The 19,007-nt window shown below is 43.1% G+C and overlaps 1 long non-coding RNA gene across 5 annotated transcripts; it reads right to left on the bottom strand.

Annotated features, from left to right (window-relative positions):
- Positions 1-67: 67 nt before the first annotated feature.
- On the bottom strand, positions 68-13,163 carry LOC121541578. 5 transcript variants are annotated; one of them, XR_005995772.1, is made up of 11 exons: positions 12,745-13,163; positions 12,411-12,496; positions 11,991-12,112; positions 7,987-8,057; positions 7,722-7,803; positions 7,445-7,552; positions 6,417-6,532; positions 6,005-6,086; positions 5,626-5,714; positions 5,088-5,170; positions 68-1,671 (listed from the first exon to the last, which is right to left on the bottom strand). It is a non-coding gene; the product is annotated as an uncharacterized LOC121541578 (long non-coding RNA). The 5 variants fall into 5 exon arrangements; XR_005995770.2 differs by having other exon boundaries at positions 12,411-12,514; positions 12,780-13,163; XR_005995773.1 differs by having other exon boundaries at positions 11,991-12,068; positions 12,411-12,514; positions 12,780-13,163.
- Positions 13,164-19,007: the final 5,844 nt, after the last annotated feature.

Here is a 19,007-nt window from a genome sequence, read left to right as displayed (position 1 = left end):
ACATTCTATAGGTTAGTTTTGCATAACTATATGTTTTAATTTATAACACTTGTGCTATTTATACAAAATCCCAGTAAAGTTACTATATAAGCATGAGATAGTTCAAGTCAGCATTTGAGGTAGCTATAATTGTAGGCCTAGCAACTGCCACCGCAACTGGTAAAATAAGAAAAACATTCAAGACAATAGATCAACAGGACTATCTTCAGAATTGAAACATATGACCTGTATCAAGGTTGTGTGAAGTGTTTCCCTGGTAAGTCAACAGTGCTCTGTGTATTCAGAGATGTGAACACTGAAAGAGGATGCAAATCTTTCATTCACTTGACGCTGTCAAAAAGTACTAAGTCAAGAGCAGTAAATATGAAGCAAGACTATAGTTTGCTCTGTGGGAAGGTTGAATTGTCGCACTCAAAGTTCATTCGCAGTTAACACACTGTTCCCCGGGCGCCGATGACGTGGATGTCGATTAAGGTAGCCCCCGCACCTCTCTGATTCAGAGGGGTTGGGTTAAATGCATTCAGTTGAACAAATGACTAGAGCGGTGTTCGAATACTCATACTAACCGCACTATTTGTGACGTAAATTGAGTATGTAGTATACAGTATGTTAGTATGGGTATTCGAACACAGCTTAGGTATCCCACTTTCCCTGCTTTGCCTGAATGCAAATCCTACTCAAAGTAGGGGACCATTGTTGGACATTGAGATGCACCCCATCTCCCTATGCATCTGTGGCACTCCAGTAGAAAGGGGAGTAGCAGGGTCACTGACAGGACAGAGGTCAGTATCTGGGCTTCCACTCTGTCAAAGATTTTTAAAGGAAATTAGGAAAGGATTAATGAGATAAACCACTAGAAAAAACACAAACATTGATAAATTAGAATGAGCAGCATCTGCTGGTTTAGGGGTGTTAGGACAGCCTCAACACACGGCATGGCATTATGTTAAATCATTAAGTGCTTATTGAAAATGCAAGCTATTCACCGAGTTATTAGCGGCATTTAGGCATGTTGAATGACAGTTTGAGACAAAAAATGAAGCAAGAACTATAAATATTGTATTGGCAATTCATATCTGTATCAACAAAAGGAAACATGAACTGTAGGCATTACAAGCCTGACCTTTTTGTTATTTATTTAGAAAAACCTTGAAATTACTCAACCTGAAAAAATCCCATTAATATTGAAAACCTTCAGATACAGTACTACACATAGGCTAAAGCGTATGGCTTCTCTTCACTAAGGGTTGCGTCTTGCCTTCAAATCTGCACACCAAACTTCAATTTACATAAATCTCCCATTGACCTCAAGGCATGATTTAGAAGAAATTCTGAGTTATTAGCCACGAGTTTGAAGTTTACAGACCAAACTAGCTACAGTTGCTGAAATGTCTCGATTCCTCTGGTACGCTATCAGATACAAAATAATGGTGTTTGTCCTGAGTAGAGTGAGAAGGAAGATACTGCTATTGCACAATTAAGAAACGCTCTCTTTTCCGAAGTGGCCATCTGTTATTTGGCAACAGATTGCCGATCAAATCTGCAGTGTTTTGACCAGCGTTTTAAGAAGGCACTGCTTCAGTCCAGCGAGGCGCTGCTTCGGTCCAGCGAGGCGACCAACGGGTCCTTCAGTCAGGTCTCTTCAAGTAGCTTCCTGAGATGTCGCTGAATCTGGTTTGGTAGGATTATAGACAGGTTAAATGCATAGAATTTGTAAACAATATAATACATGAGGCTGATGAGTGAAGAACACTCCCACAATGGGCTCTTGACAATCCCCAACAAGATCATTATACTATTCACCCATTATGTAACCAAATGGAGAATGGTTACTAAAAAAAAATTATTGGGAAAGCAGAGCTATTGTCCCACTTAATTAAAATGTTAGCTCAGTGACAGAGCTGACTGCGTGGAATGTTTGAACAGTTTCATGGAGAGTGGCGAGGTGACAATGACAGAGTATTTACAGTTCCTTCAGAAAGTGTTCACACCCCTTGACTTTTTCCATATTTTGTTGTTACAGCCTGAATTTAAAATGGATTCAATTGAGATTGTGTCACTGACCTACACACAATACCTGTAAAAGTGGAATTGTTTACAAATGTTTACAAATTAGTTTAAAATGAAAAGCTGAAATGTCTTGAGTCAAGTATTCATCCCCTTTGTTATGGCAAGCCTTCAATTCAGGAGTAAAAATGTGCTTAACAAGTCATAAGTTGCATGGACTCACTATGTGCAATAAGTGTTTAACATTGTTTTTTTAATGACTACCTCATCTCTGTACCCCATACATACAATTACCTGTAAGGTCCCTAAGTCGAGCAATGCATTTCAAACAGATTCAACCACAGAGACCAGGGAGGTTTTCCAATGCCTTGCAAAGAAGGGCACCTATTGGTAGATGGGTAAATGGAGCATGGTGAAGTTATTAAGTACACTTTGGATGTTGTATCAATACACCCAGTCACTACAAAGATACAAGCATCCAACTCAGTTGCCAGAGAGGAAGGAAACCGCTCAGGGATTTCACCAATGGTGACTTTAAAAGAGTTAGCGTTTAATGGCTGTGATAGGAGAAAACTGAGGATGGATCAACATTGTAGTTACTCCACAATACTAATCTAAATAACAGAATATAAATATTTGTTTGTAATAAGGCACTAAAGTAAAACTGCAAAAAATGTGGCAAAGAAATTAACTTTATGTTCTGAATACAAAGTGTTATGTTTGGGGCAAATACAACAACACATCACTGAGTACCACTTCGTATTTTCAAGCATAGTGGTGGCTGCGTCATGTTATGGGTAAGCTTATCATTGGAAAGGACTAGGGAGTTTAAGGATATAAATAAATTGAATAGAGTTAAGCACAGGAAAAATCCTAGAGGAAAACCTGGATCAGTCTGCTTTCCAACAGACACTGGGAGACAAATTCACCTTTCAGCAAGACAATAACCTAAAACACAAGGCCAAAAATATAACACAAGGCCAAATTATTAAATATACACTGGAGTTGCTTACCAAGACAACATTGAATGTTCCTGAGTGGCCTAGTTACAGTTTTGACTTAAATTGTCTTAAATCTTTGGCAAGACTTGAATGGCTGTCTAGCAATGATCAAAGTGTTGTACAATCCAGGTGTGAAAAGCTCTTGCAGACTTACACAGAAACACTCACAGCTGTATTTGCTGCCAAAGATGATTCTAACATGTATTGACTTGGGTGTGAATACATGTAAATAACACTATTGGTCAAAAGTTTTAGAACACCTACTCATTCAACGGTTATTCTTTATTTTTACTATTTTCTACATTGTAGAGTAATAGTGAAGATGTCAAAACTATGAAATAACGTATGGAATCATGTAGTAACCAAAAAAGTGTTAAATCAAAATATATTTTATATTTGAGATTATTCAAATAGCCACCATTTGCCTTGATGACAGCTTTGCACACTCTTGGCATTCTCTCAACCAGCTTCACCTGGAATGCTTTTCCAACAGTCTTGAAGGAGTTCCCACATATGATGAGCACTTGTTGGCTGCTTTTCCTTCCCTCTGCGGTCCGATTCATCCCAAACCATCTCAATTTGGTTGAGGTCGGGGGATTTTGGAGGCCAGGTCATCTGATGCAGCACTCCATCACTCTCTTTCTTGGTCAAATAGCCCTTACACAGCCTGGAGATGTGTTGGGTCATTGTCCTGTTGAAAAACAAATTATAGTCCCACTAAGCCCAAACCAGATGGGATGGCGTATCACTGCACAATGCTGTGGTAGCCATGCTCGTTAAGTGTGCCTTGAGTTCTAAATAAATCACAGACAGCGTCACCAGCAAAGCACCCCCACACCATAAGACCTCCTCCTCCATGCATTACGTCGGGAAATACACATGCGGAGATCATCCGTTCACCCACACCGCGTCTCACAAAGACACGGCGGTTGTAACCAAAAATCTCAAATTTGGACTCCAGACCAAAGGACAAATTTCTACCGGTCTGATGTCCATTGCTCGTGTTTCTTGGCCCAAGCAAGTCTCTTCTTCTTATTGGTGTCCTTTAGTAGTGGTTTCGTTGCAGCAATTCCACCATGAAGGCCTGATTCACACAGTCTCCTCTGAACAGTTGATGTTGAGATGTGTCTAACTCTGGGTCTTCCATTCCTGTGGCGGTCCTCATGAGAGCCTGTTTCATCATAGCGCTTGATGGTTTTTGCGACTGCACTTTAAGAATCTTAAAAAGTTCTTGACATTTTCCATATTGACTGACCTTCATGTCTTAAAGTAATTATGGACTGACGTTTCTCTTTGCTTATTTGAGCTGCTCTTGCCATAATATGGACTTGGTCTTTTACCAAATAGGGCTATCTTCTGTATACCCCCCTTACCTTGTCACAACACAACTGATTGGCTCAAACCCATTTAAGAAGGAAAGAAATTACAAATTAACTTTTACGAAGGCACACATGTTAATTCAAATGCATTCCAGGTGACTACCTCATGAAGCTGGTTGAGATAATGCCAAGAGTGTGCAAAGCTGTCATCAAAGCAAAGGGTGGCTATTTGAAGAATCTCAAATATAAAATTGATTTTGATTTGTTTAACACTGTTTTGGTTACTACATGATTCCATATGTGTTATTTCATAGTTTTGATGTCTTCACTATTATTCTACAATGTAGAAAATAGTAAAAATAAAGAAAAACCCTTGAATGAGTAGGTGTTCTAAAACTTTTGACTGGTAGTGTAGATTTCTGTATTTCATTTTCAATCAAATAGAAAAAATGTCTAAAAACATGTTTTCACTTTGTCATTATGTGTAGATGGGTGAGATTTTTTAAAGATATTTAACCATTTTGAATTTAGGCTGTAACACAACAAAATGTGGAATAAGGCAAGGGGTATGAATCATTTCTGAAGGCACTGTACACACACACCCAAACATGACACAGGAGCTGGGCAAACTAGGACAAGCTAGACTAGTATCTATTAGCTACTCCCAAAGAGTAAACTTTAACGAAGCTTATGAAATAACTTTTAGGAGTAGAAAACAGTGAGCCGATGTTGACAGTCTTTTGTTGGCAAGGCGACAAACCTTTTCTAGCTTAAAGGTTTGAAGACAACTCCCCACATATTTCTGCATTGAAGTCAGCCTGCGATCTGTGATGCACAACGTTTCTGAAACAAAATATGCTCAGAATTAGCCGTCATGTCTGAATCCAGGTGAATTCAGTTTCAGCTCATTCCCATGGCAAGATGCAAATGAATCCCGACAAATGTAAAGGTCAATTTTACTCTATCCTGTCATTAGGATACATTTAGGTATTAAGTATTGTAAAATACTGGATTTTTACAATTTTCTATGGGAACTGTTTGGAAAAATGACATCAAAACATACGTATTACACATATTCATAACATGATAAAGAATGACAGATTCTTGACTGACCAAGTCATTCTTTGGGTTTTCCAACAGTTTGTGATGACAAATTCCACATTTATCATGCATTATAACGCCACCTATATACCAGGGCTAATATGACTGGATTCTTATTGCATCACAATTGTTAATATGTTAACTAATTCCCATTGCTGCTCTGTTATCTCAGACAAAGCTGTAGTGGCAGCTCTTACTTGGTGCGGAACCCAACGAGTTCAACCGCTTCTCAAGAGCCACAATCTTGAAGGCCATGTAACACGAGGACAAGACAAGGACACTTACTCTGCAAAGACAACACAAACACGTCACACACCCATATGAGGGCTGGAATCCCCAGGAACCCTTTGGCTTTTACTAAGTAACAAGTATTTCCAATTCAACTCCCATTGTTGAATCATCTCCCACACGACACAAACACACAATCCCACAACCAAGTTAACACCCAGGCCAGGACAAAACAGCCAGTTCACTTGGCTTGTGTCGACATGCTCAGCGACAAGTGAAATGATTAGCTAAATGACTTGTCAGATGACTTCGACACCACCTTATCACCCATAATGAGAGGTTACTCACAGGAACAAAAAGAAGATGTTCAATGATGCCGGCTGTAGCAATTTCACTTTGAATTCAACCCCCTGGGCAGGCTTGGACGGCTCTACAGATGAGACAGGATTAGTGCACAGGTCAGCGATACAGATGGACGGACTTACTAAGAGTTTGCATCTGTAAAATGTTTTTTTTCCTCCAGAATGGACTAACATCCAAAAAGACAAAGCTAAACACATTTTTATCAACACTTGCAGAACTGCATCTTTAAGATCTTATCCTTCAATTAATGTTCTATTAATGTTTATTTACATTCTGTTCCACTCTTCAGATTCCATTTCCTCTTGAAAATGATAGATGCCAGGCCCAGAGAATGCATCATTATAATTAGAGTATATCTGTTTCCACTGCGCCACGCTCATGCGTAAGGGCCTCATACCATTCTGGTGAGCGGCTCCGTGCTTTTGGTTGGGGGTCTGGAGGTGGACGTCTGCATGCACCACCATCTCTCCTTCTTCATCCAACTCAGGAATGTGCCTGGGATGCTGGAAAACTCTGCACAAACAAACACAGAATGTTCTCTGTAAACACGACGGGCCGCCAACCATGTAAACATTTATAACCTCGCTTCTCATCTCCTTTCAATTCAATATGCCTAACTACTAACATTATCAGATGTGGTCCTGTTAATGGGTATCTAATCCGGGTCGCCTGTGCGCACTGAGACCATGTTAGCCCACTGAGCTAAAGCCTAGGCATTCTCTTGGGAGGGCGAACAGGAGTCTTTAGGTCTCAGGCAAGATTACGCTTCACGTGCACTTAGCTCACTTAACCACCTCTGTGTTATTCTCAGCCCTCCAATAAACATATGCAGTGAACAGGTGAAATTACGTACAGGTCTCTCATTGATGGTTGTACGATGACAATCCGCCTACAGCCAATCAATCCTTTATCTTTTTAAATATTGACTTGTTTAAACCAACCATAGTCACTACTGTATCCACATGTAAAAAGTAAATAGTGTCTGTTTAAATACAGTTGAACTCTTACGTCTACAGGCTACAAGAAAAAGTGAGCCTGTACAGTAAAATTTGGCTACAGCTGTGTTCGGGCAGAGAAGCTTAAGTAACTGAAAGCATCTGACTGCACCTGGCAGTCCAACTCAACTTATCTATTATAATATAATAATAATATGCCATTTAGCAGACGCTTTTATCCAAAGCGACTTACAGTCATAGGCTATTGGAAGCTGTTAGTACTGCTCTTCGTTAATCTGTATAGATAAAACTCCTTACTCAGGGTCAATTTCTTTCCCTCCTTTATTCTTTCTCTCCACTCATGTAAGGGCATAGTGATAGTTTATTTCTGTCTCTATGATGTTGCATAGATTATGTATGATGATTGTATTGTCTTTCACCAGGAGGATGGTTGGACACCCCTGCCATCATTAAGGGAGAACCCACCCACCCTTTTCTCATAGTCAGGAGTCTGGGAGCCCAAGCTGCTGCTCTCCAGCATGTCCTGCCTCCTCTGGCGCACCACCCCATCTAGGTCTGAGAAGTCTCCAGATAAATCCTACACACACAATATTTACGTTAATTTAAACCCATTTAAATAAAACTAATCTTAAATAGAATTTAAACTGTCCAGACACAGAGGGTCCAGTAGAACAATTACAACACACACACATACACTTTGGTCATATAAGAAGAGTTGGGAGAAAGGCAACAGTCTCAGTACTGACCAGAGGAAGTGATGAAGGACAATCGGCTCTGAAGCTGTTCTCAGCAGAGGAAGTAAATGGGGCTGCTCCCTGTATTGTCCCTCTACAATGGTGTCCAATGAGTTAGACTTGAAAAGGCCAACTGCACAATGCTAATGCTATAGTTTAACAATATGTTAAGCCTCACAATGCTGTTGTCTGCAGGTAGTTGTAGTATAAAAAAACAAAAAAACATAAATTGACAAAAAGATTGTGAAATAATTGAAGACAAGGAGGAAGAACTTACATCCAGATGAACACATATGGATTTCAGGAGTTTATATGTTGTATCTCGGATAGGAATGATGCAAATACGTGCTGTAAAAAAACAGATTTCACATGACAAATTACAATGAAAGAATAATAAGTGTTACTAATTAACAACAAACTTGACGATTGAATATCTACAAATAAAACTGGTCTTAACCACTCGTTTGTGGTTGTGATAACGAGTGCATTTGGCACCAAAATTGCAGTTTTTGTCTTTTTGATAAGAGTAACAGAGAGTACGGGAATAGCAATCTGGAAAGTGAAAGTTAACATTATTTCACTTCAACTACATTTCAGGGAGTGTCTTGTTTGAACCTATTTTCCTAGAGAGACCAGGCCAAACACTAGCAAGGAGAAAAAGTCAATACATTTTTTGTATTAAAAACATCTTCTAGCAAATCTGTTGACATTGACAAATCTGAGTCCGAGGAACAACTCTTGATAAATGCAATGGCTCAGGATAGTAATGATAGTGTGTGCACTAAACCAGGGCTTGAAGTTATCAGGAGCAATAGTGCAATTCAATTGAGACTGGAAAGCTGTATTGCACTTATCTGAAGGAGTATTGACTGACTGTAGGGATGCACATTTCAGTCAATTTTGATGCCAACCAAGAGACTAAACAACCCTCATTAACCAGTTAACAAATGGTTCAATTTGTTCCAAATAGTTTAATGATGTGACCAACACAAAATACTATACGTGCATACAAGGAACGGACATTTTTTATTAAGAGCTTAATTGAAACATACAACAGTAGCAGCAAGCCAGACGGCTAAGGCTATATTATTGAACATACAACTACTGTAATGAAGCACCCAATGTAAAACATCACTTCAAACATTTGCCAAAATGCAATTTGAGGGAAAACACTGTTCTAAATAGCGCACCTGATGTGAGCGGTTCCATATTTGACAGCGATGAAAATCTATGTTAGAAACGTAGAGTAGGAATCTAAGATGCAACAATTGGATGGGTTGCTAATGTGACTAGGATTGTGTCTTTGGCATCTGGACAATGAAAGAAAGTTGCCCACGGCATAATGTCTTGTTCTAGTTGTTAGTAAAGTCTAATTAAAATGAAGACTGTCCATTTCCGATTGATGGCTCATTTCCGATTGATGGCTGTGGTGCTTCAAGTTTCAGCACCACAATGTAAGTTACTCAAATCTGGTTTATTGTGAGGTCAATAACTCTGATAAATACATCATGGGCAAGAAACATATTGTTTTTAATAAAATACATTATAGTAATAGCAAGCTATCAACATTAGCCTCCGGTCATCCTCATTTTAGCGCTCTCTCCTTCTCAAACTGAACAGAACATAGGCTAGTCCGCGCGCAAGTTTTTTTGGACTAGGCGTAATAAATAAAACAATTCGGAAGAACCCTTTGACTCTCCTCCTGAACTGCCACCGTAGGCCTACACAGCACAGCTATTGGTTAGGCAGCACACAAAAACTATTTGATCAGCAAGAGCAGAGCAGACCAGCACTCAGGGTTAGAATATCCATTGCAGTGTGTAATGCAGCCTAGTTTTATTTACACCACCCCAGCCTCTCTCTTAGAAATATAACTTTGCTCTGTGCTTCTCTGAGCATGCACTTCGTGGATCATTATATTGACAACTAACTAAATATGCCTATAGGCACACTTGATATTGCGCACCCAGTGCCCTCGCCCTAACAAAAATACCATCCTATGCTAGCTCCACATGTTACTGCTCGCATGTTGTCAGGATGATCCACACCCTGGACCTCTGGAGAGCCCAAGATGAAATGTCCAATACAAGCTTGCCACAACTGTGGCATAAGCAAATAGGCAAGAACATTAATGCCAAGCCTATTACAGCTGTCATCAAATCAAATCAAATTTTATTGGTCACATGCGCCGAATACAACAGGTGCAGACATTACAGTGAAATGCTTACTTACAGCCCTTAACCAACAGTGCATTTATTTTAAACAAAAAAAGTAAGAATAAAACAACAACAAAAAAAGTGTTGAGAAAAAAAAGAGCAGAAGTAAAATAAAGTGACAGTAGGGAGGCTATATATACAGGGGGGTACCGGTGCAGAGTCAATGTGCGGGGGCACCGGCTAGTTGAGGTAATATGTACATGTGGGTAGAGTTAAAGTGACTATGCATAAATACTTAACAGAGTAGCAGCAGCGTAAAACGGATGGGGTGGGGGGGCAGTGCAAATAGTCCGGGTAGCCATGATTAGCTGTTCAGGAGTCTTATGGCTTGGGGGTAGAACTTGGTGGCAAAAGTCATGGTGGCAAAAGTCATGGTGATGGTGGCAAAAGTCATGGTGGCAAAAGTGAGTTGGAAAAGATTGCCAGTCTTCTGCAGTTACAACTTTGACAGGTAAACTACATGTGAATGCCATGTTTACATCTAATGCATGTAATAACCAATCCAACCACAAGAGGGTAGTATAACAGAGGCAGGTCCATTATATCTTCCACTGTTACATATCAAAGAAACAGATGTTTTAGACGCTGGCAGGTACTTACTGTATAGGCACACATCTATGGTTAGCAGCAGAAACAGTAGGGTATGCATAAACAGAGTCATCAATTGTTTTTCACCTCCATGTTTGTATATTTATGTTCTCAGGACAGTGTCAGAAGTAACAGAAGAATGAAATAAATGTCAGGCACACCTATGAGCTACGTACATTGTTAACTGGCCCCCATTAGAAGTACTGTAGCAGTAGGTGAGGACCCAATAGCCAGTGGCTTGAGCTACCAGGTAAAGCAATTCAGGATTATTATTTTTTAAATAATCACTATCACTATATTGTTTATTAATAAATACAATTTATAGAAAAGAAGCATACTCACCGATAACAATACTAATGCATAAGATTACAAATGAGTAACAGCAGGATGTTACAGTACATTTACAGCAGGGTTACAAATGCCAGTTAGTAATAAAAGGAATGTGTGTGTGTATTCATGCATCACTACAGCTTTCCAGATACTATTTTAAAACGTCTTAATTTTGGCTATTGCCCTTTCCACGTGCACCCTATCCTTCGCCATTTTCTTTGTCATCTTGACATCTGGTTCTGGCATTTGTAGGTTGGACTTTGCAAAGGGAGGAATGTTCAATCTAAGGCCAATTTCTTCCACATCTTTCTCAATGAGAAATACCTCATCTGCCATGAGCCCATCACCTCTTTTAAGGTAGCCACATTGAAGCAGACATTGCAGTAAGTCTGATGTTAAACTGTTTAAATATTTCTCTCCAAAAATGGATCCTGTGTAGAGGGTGGATGCAAATAACTGAACCACGTGGATCATATATGATCAGATTTCAGTGTGTTGGTAGACTTGTAGTTGAAATAAGTTTGGCTTTGAAGTAGCAGTGAGCTTGGTTTCTCCATATTTAACTCTGTGCAATCTAGTTTTGCAAAGGTCGTTGGAAAATCTCTCCTGTTATCTAACATGTTTTCTGTGATGACCTAGCCTGTCATACATAAAGTCCACGTAGGAACTGAATAAAGTGCTAACACTTTGTAAGTCCATATGAAATCTGAAAGCCAGATCTTTCAGGTCTATTTTGGACAAGCAGAAACTACTGACACCGAAGTCACTGGGCACAAAGTGTTCTCATGTGGCTTTGTTGTCAACACCCACGCCCCTTATTTAGGCAAATCTTCTGACAGAGCAAGGAGAACCCAAGCTCATGGAATTAAAGTGCCCAGACCAAGACAGCTTTACGGGATATAAATACCTCCATCAAAGACCTGATGGTACCTACGCTCTCAAACCTAATCATGAGTACCACTACCAAATTATGGGACAAATGGGAATCATGGGGATGCCGTGGTGTGATTTATTTGTTGTGTGTAAAATGAATCACCTAGAGCGCGTCCACTTTAATGCAGAAAAGTGGGAGAGCATGAAAAGCCAGCTGGACTGCTTATTTTTTGTGCATTTCCTGCCAACCCTGTGCATATAATTAAAATAGTACCTATTTCAATGACCCCGGTGGCCTCCTTTGTTGAGGTATCATCTCCGATATCCTCTGGTGATTTGGTTGCCGTCTCTCCTGTGGTGTTTGTGGAAGCCGCATTTTACACATCAGATCTTAATCTGTAGATGCATGTGATGATGTAGTGTGTTATTCATTCGTGTATTCAGTCAGTGCTAAGGTTATATTATTTCAGAGGTCTCCTGAATCAAATGATATGTAAATCAGACATCTGTTGCCTACGTTGTACTTGTGATTGCACCTAGTTGTGTGGTTATGTATGAGTTATGTAAATTGTGTATAATTTGTTTCCATAAAGGATAAACTTCCATATAAAGGATAAACGTATGAAATGTGCCCCCTGAGTGTCTGTCAACATTTGGTAATGTAGGCTAGGTTTAGTTAAACATATTACAGTACCTTTTTTTTGGAGGTGGCCTGCATCCTATGACTGCATCTCATCCAGCAGTACTAGCAGCAGCTTGATTTGGGTACTGAAGACTTGGCTTCCCATCAACGAAGTACTGAAAGAATTACGTATTTTAGCAAATAGTCAGCTAAAGATTTGTGATATATATATATAGCCTAACAATGCTACAGTAGCTAGCTAACGTTGATAATCAGGTAGCTAGCTAACAAAGTTTAGCTTCGTTGTATAAATAATAACTTTTATCTAGCCAGTTTCTTTCTTCTCTTAGTAATGTATTGCGATATCACACATTATGCAAAAGGTGAACTTAACTGAGTTACTTACCTTGGAGCAAACATGTGTCCTTCATAGTTACTTACCTTGGAGCAAACATGTGTCCTTCATTATCTTGCATGTGTTCAACTATGAATGAAGTCGTCCACAAAGCTTTATCCACAAACTACACTTCTCTCTCCGTCAGATTTTGGTTTTGGAAAGGGTATATATAAAAAAAGACACACCACCCTCTAACCTCTCCAGGTATCGACTGTCAGTATTACATGTGCCCCAGGCACACCGATTTAACATTTTCGGTTCACTTGTAACAGAGAAAGGAAAAGCATGTATTCCTGTAGCCCATATACGCCATCATGATGTTTTGTGAAAAGTCTCCGAGGTCTGAGCGGTTGGTTACGGTTGCTAAGCTCTGATTGCTAAACTCCTGCCCCAACAACCTTCTTCTTTGATGAGGTTTAACGGCGGTTGGCATCCAATAAATGTTGCATTACCGCCACCAACTAGACTGGAGTACAACTACCTTATACTTTGCTTGAAAAAATAAACAAAATACCGTACCATCTAACACTACACTCACAAAAAATATTTTAAAATAATAATAATAAAAAATAACACCACCCTACTCCACTATTTAAATATATTTAGTCCTACCTCAGGCAAACTACCTGAAAGGATAGGAAACCACCACTTAACACCCTGTAACTCTAATATATAACTTATATATCCTAACATCACTTTGTCGGGCGAAGACTCAACATCAAAACTCAAAAGAAAAGACAATGACTCTTCTGTTTCACCACTCATGCCACCCTGTATGTGTCGCACAAAACAACGAGCATCACAAACACCGGGAATCTTCCCCTTCAGTTGGTCAACTTTTATATTTACTGCTACCCCAGTAATCACTCCTTTCAATGGCGCCCTTTTCTAGAGCGTGAAACAATTCACATCTCTCACAAACAATTATCACAAGACCACTTCTGGTTGCCCTCACCGATTCCACAGCACCCAACTCTGTTTTCACCCACCATGAAACCACAAATGGATCAGCCAAAAGACAGGTTCCACTTTTTCCAAAAACTTCACTCCTACTGTCACAGACTCATTTTTTGTAAAACATTTTTTAACCTTTATTTAACTAGGCAAGTCAGTTAAGAACAAATTATTATTTACGATGACGGCCTACACCGGCCAAACCCGGACGATGCTCGGCCAATTGTGCGCCACCCTATGGGACTCCCAATCACCGCCAGTTGTGATACAGCCTCGAATCGAACCAAGGGGTCTGTAGTGACGCCTCAAGCACTGAGATGCAGTGCCTTAGACCATCTTTATCATCCTGACCCTCGGTGCAATCCTCGGCCTCCAAGAAGGAGGCTCTCCGCACTGCTAAAGCTAACTCTCTCTCCTCTGCTCTTGTCCTTCTAGACCTGTCTGCTGCCTTTGATACTGTGAACCATCAGATCCTCCTCTCCACCCTCTCCGAGCTGGGCATCTCCGGCGCGGCTCACTCTTGGATTGCGTCCTACCTGACCGGTCGCTGCTACCAAGTGGCGTGGCGAGAAGCTGTCTCCGCACCATGTGCTCTCACCACTGGTGTCCCCCAGGGCTCAGTTCTAGGCCCTCTCCTATTCTCGCTATACACCAAGTCACTTGGCTCTGTCATATCCTCACATGGCCTCTCCTAACATTGCTACGCTGACGACACACAACTGTCATGATTAAACTGGATTTGAACCCAAATGCAGACAACTACACCGAGCCAGAGAAGGTTTAACAGGTTTATTTACAATGTTCAATTTGTCCAGGTTTCCAATAATAAGGGAAGAGCAAGTCCAGGTTACAGGGAGGGTAACAGATCCAGGTTCAGAGCAGGTGTGGTACCGTAATGTCCTAGTGTCCGTGGTGAGTCCAAAAGGGAGGTCCGGTAGTGGAAAGCAGGATGGTGGTGGCAGGAGTGAAGCGGAGGCAGGAGTCAGGTTCCAATAATCTGTGGCACAGGAGAAAAGTAAATAGAACAGGCCAAAAACACAAAGAGCGAAAACAAGCAGGTTGAGTCGGCAGCGAGACTAACATGGTCGTCTTGACTATGATCTGACGATGAGTGGCAGGTTTGACCGGGTCTTAAAGGCTGAGGTGATTATGGTGAATGAGCTGCAGCTGGAACCCTGACTCCCGCACACCAGACTTCACTCCTGCAATCAAGGACAGACAGAGGGGAGGGGGAGAGCAGAGAGAGAGCTACCTAGCAGCAGTAGGCCTAACAGTACCCCCCCCCCTCTACGGACGCCACCCGGCGGCCGACGGAGTTTATCCGGATGTAACCTATGAAAATCACGGATCAGAGCAGGATCCACAATGAAGCTCCTGGGAACCCAGGAACGTTCCTCAGGACCATAACCCTCCCAATCCACCAGGTACTGGAAACCACGACCCCGGCGGCGAACATCCAGAAGTCGCCGGACAGTGTAGACAGGACCCCCACCCACGATCCTGGGCGGAGGAGGGGGACGAGAGGGCGGGCACAGAGGGCTGACTGACACAGGCTTGATCTGGGACACATGAAAAGTGGAATGAACCCGTAGGGAGGCAGGAAGCTGTAGTTTAACCGCGCAGGGGTTAACAATAGACAGTATCTTGAACGGTCCTATAAAACGCGGCGCCATCTTCTTGGATTCTACTTTCAATGGAAGATCACGTGACTTAAGCCATACCTCTTGACCAGGAGTGTAACCGGGAGCCTGGGACCGGTGACGGTTGGCTTGCCTCTGCATGTATGACGAAGCTCGGGACAGAGCTACCCTGGCCTTCCTCCAGACCTTGAAGCAGCGGCGCATGTGGGACTGCACCGAGGGTACCGCCAGTTCCCTCTCTTGAGAAGGGAACAGGGGAGGTTGATAACCCAGAGCACACAGAAAGGGAGACAAACCAGAGGAAGCGTTAGTCAAGGTGTTATGAGCATATTCCACCCAGGGAAGCATGGAGCTCCATGACCCAGGGTTAGACCCTGTGACACAGCGGAGAGCGGTCTCCATCTCCTGGTTCGCCCTCTCGGCTTGCCCGTTGGTCTGGGGGTGATATCCAGAGGACAGGCTGGATGTGATGCCCAAAGCTTTACAGAAAGCTTTCCAGACCTGGGAGACAAACTGGGGACCCCTGTCAGAGACAATATCAGTGGGTAGACCATGAGAGCGGAACACATGTTCAACCAAAATATCAGCCGTTTCTCTGGCAGTGGGCAGTTTAGGTAGGGCCAAAAAATGAGCAAACTTAGAAAAACGATCAATCACAGTAAGAATGACAGTCTTTCCAGACGAGGTGGGAAGTCCAGTGACAAAATCCAATGCAATGTGGGACCAGGGCCGGCTGGGTATAGGTAGAGGTCGTAGATGACCAGCGCTGGCCTGGGTGGAGTTCTTACTTCGTGCACATACCGTACAAGCAGCAATGAAGACTCGAGTGTCCGCCTCCATCCTGGGCCACCAGAACTTCCGTCGCACAAAGTCAAGGGTCCGCGTAACTCCAGGGTGACAGGTAAGGGGAGACGAGTGAGCCCACTGAAGTACCTGGGAGCGAACAGACTCAGGGACAAACAACCGGTTAGGAGGACCGCTCCCAGGGTCAGCTTGATGATGTTGAGCCTGTCTAACAATCCCTTCGATGTCACATGTAATGGCCGCAATACTGCAGGTAGGAGGCAAGATGGGTTCAGGGTTACTACCAGTATCAACAGCAGAATGAACACGAGACAGGGCGTCAGGCTTGACGTTGCGTGACCCAGGACGGTAAGACAGAGAAAAATTGAATCTCCCAAAAAAATAGTGCCCACCTGGCTTGACGGGGATTAAGCTGCTTAGCTGACTGGATGTATGCCAGATTCTTGTGATCCGTCCAAACGATGAAGGGTTGTTCCGCCCCCTCCAACCAATGCCGCCACTCCTCGAGAGCCAGCTTAACGGCGAGCAGTTCACGATTTCCAACATCATAATTCCTCTCTGCCTGAGAAAGCTTCCGTGACAGAAAAGCACAGGGATGCAGTTTGTTATCTTCAGGAGAACGTTGTGACAACTCCGCACCTACACCAGTGTCGGATGCATCCACCTCCACGACAAACTGGCGGTCGGGGTCCGGCTGCATCAGAATGGGAGCCGAGGCGAAGCGATGTTTCAGTTCTTCGAACGCTGATTCGGCCCCTTCATTCCAAGCGAACAGTAGTGAGATGGAGGTGAGAGCGGTGAGTGGTGCCGCAATGCGGCTGTAGTCCTTGATGAACCTCCTGTAGAAGTTCGCAAACCCCAGGAATCGTTGAAGTTGTTTGCGGGTGGAGGGGCTGGCCAGTCCGTGACCGCGGAGATCTTAGCTGGGTCCATCCGCAACTCCCCCGAGCTATTATGTAACCCAAAAAGAGGTCTCAGACACATGAAATTCACATTTCTCCATCTTCACAAATAGTTTGTTCTCCAACAACCTTTGCAACACCTGGCGCACATGCAGTTCATGTTCCTGGGAGGACTCTGAGAAAATCAGGATATCATCCAGATAGACAAAAACAAAACGATTCAACATGTCCCGAAGGACATCATTCACGAGTGCCTGAAAAACAGCAGGGGCATTAGACAAACCAAAAGGCATGACCAGATACTCAAAATGTCCCAAGGGTGTGTTGAAGGCAGTCTTCCATTCATCACCTTTACGAATGCGCACCAGGTGATACGCATTTCGTAGATCCAGTTTCGTAAAGATGGTAGCACCATGAAGGAGGGGAAAAGCAGAATTAATCAAAGGCAGAGAATACTTGTTCTTAATGGTGATGTTGTTAAGTCCACGGTAATCAATACAGGGTCTGAGGGTCTTATCCTTCTTTCCAACAAAAAAGAATCCCGCTCCTACAGGTGACGAGGAAGGACGAATAATACCTGCCGCCAAGGAGTCCCGCATGTAGTTCTCCATAGCCTCCATCTCCGGGCGGGAGAGATTGTACAGGCGACTGTTAGGGGAGAGGGGCTCCTGGCTGGAGGTCAATGGCGCAGTCGTATGGCCGGTGAGGAGGAAGAGAAGTAGCTCTGTGTTTGCAGAAAACGGATGCCAGGTCATGATACACGTCAGGAACAGCAGAGAGATCCATGGACTCCAGTGGAGGTTGAGGCACAGTGCTGGCAGGAGTCTGAGCAGAACACAAACAGTTCACATGACAAAATGTGCTCCATGAAACAATTCTATCTGTCACCCAATCAATGTGTGGATTGTGTCTTATGAGCCAGGGGATACCAAGGACCAGGGGGGTCTGTGGGCAGTCAATTATGTGAAATTGAATGCTCTCCTGATGATTACCCGACACTCTGAGACAAACAGGGACAGTCTGATGAGTAATACGGGTCAACAATTGTCCATTTAGACCCTTAGCCTGCAGCGGACGGTCCATAGGAACAGTCTCTAACTCCATTTGTTGAGCCAACTCTCGATCCAAAAGCTTTCATCGGCACCAGAGTCAACCAGCGCACTAACAGGGAAATCCTGGACCTGCCACTGGAGGGATGCCTGGAGCAGAATGCGGGGAGAAGAGGAAGAATCCGCTGTTCGGCTCACCAAAACTTCTCCCATTAATGATGAGCCGGCCCTTTTCCCGGACGAACTGGGCAGGAAGGAACGAAATGACCAGCTTCTCCACAATACAGGCAGGCCCGAACCTGAATACAACGTGCACGCTCCTCTGAGGACAACCGTGCACGACCCACCTCCATGGCTTCGGGTTCAGTGCTCCTGGTATCGACTCGGGAAGACTCAGCCTTCTCCGTAGGGAAGAGGCGGGGAGGAGTTGGTTGACGACAGACAGGTTGCTTGGAACTAACACTCCTCTCCCGGCGGCGCTCCCGAATCCGATTATCCAACCGGATGGTGAGTGAAATAAGGTTATCCAGCGTAGGCGATTCATCATATGACACCAATTCATCCTTCAAAGTCTCAGACAAAGCCTTAATGAACACTCCTTGTAATGCCTCGTCATTCCAACCACTCACTGCCGCTAACGTCCGAAACTCCACTGCCATCTCCGCCACACTGCGAGACCCCTGCCGAAGAGACAACAACCGTTTAGCAGCCTCCTTGCCCCGTACGGGGTGGTCGAAAACCTTCCTCATCTCAGTGGTGAAGGCAACGTAAGCGTTGCAAATGTCCGACTGACTCTCCCAGACCGCGGATCCCCAGGAACGAGCGGAACCGCTAGAAGAGTTGATAAGGTAGGCAATACGGGCTCTCTCTGAGGCGTAGGTGAGGGGCTGTTGTTCAAACACTAGCGAGCATTGAGTCAAAAA

The sequence above is a fragment of the Coregonus clupeaformis genome, chromosome 27, assembly GCF_020615455.1.
Source record: "Coregonus clupeaformis isolate EN_2021a chromosome 27, ASM2061545v1, whole genome shotgun sequence".
Classification (NCBI taxonomy): Eukaryota; Metazoa; Chordata; class Actinopteri; order Salmoniformes; family Salmonidae; genus Coregonus; species Coregonus clupeaformis.
This window is presented reverse-complemented; position numbering and strand designations above follow the sequence as displayed.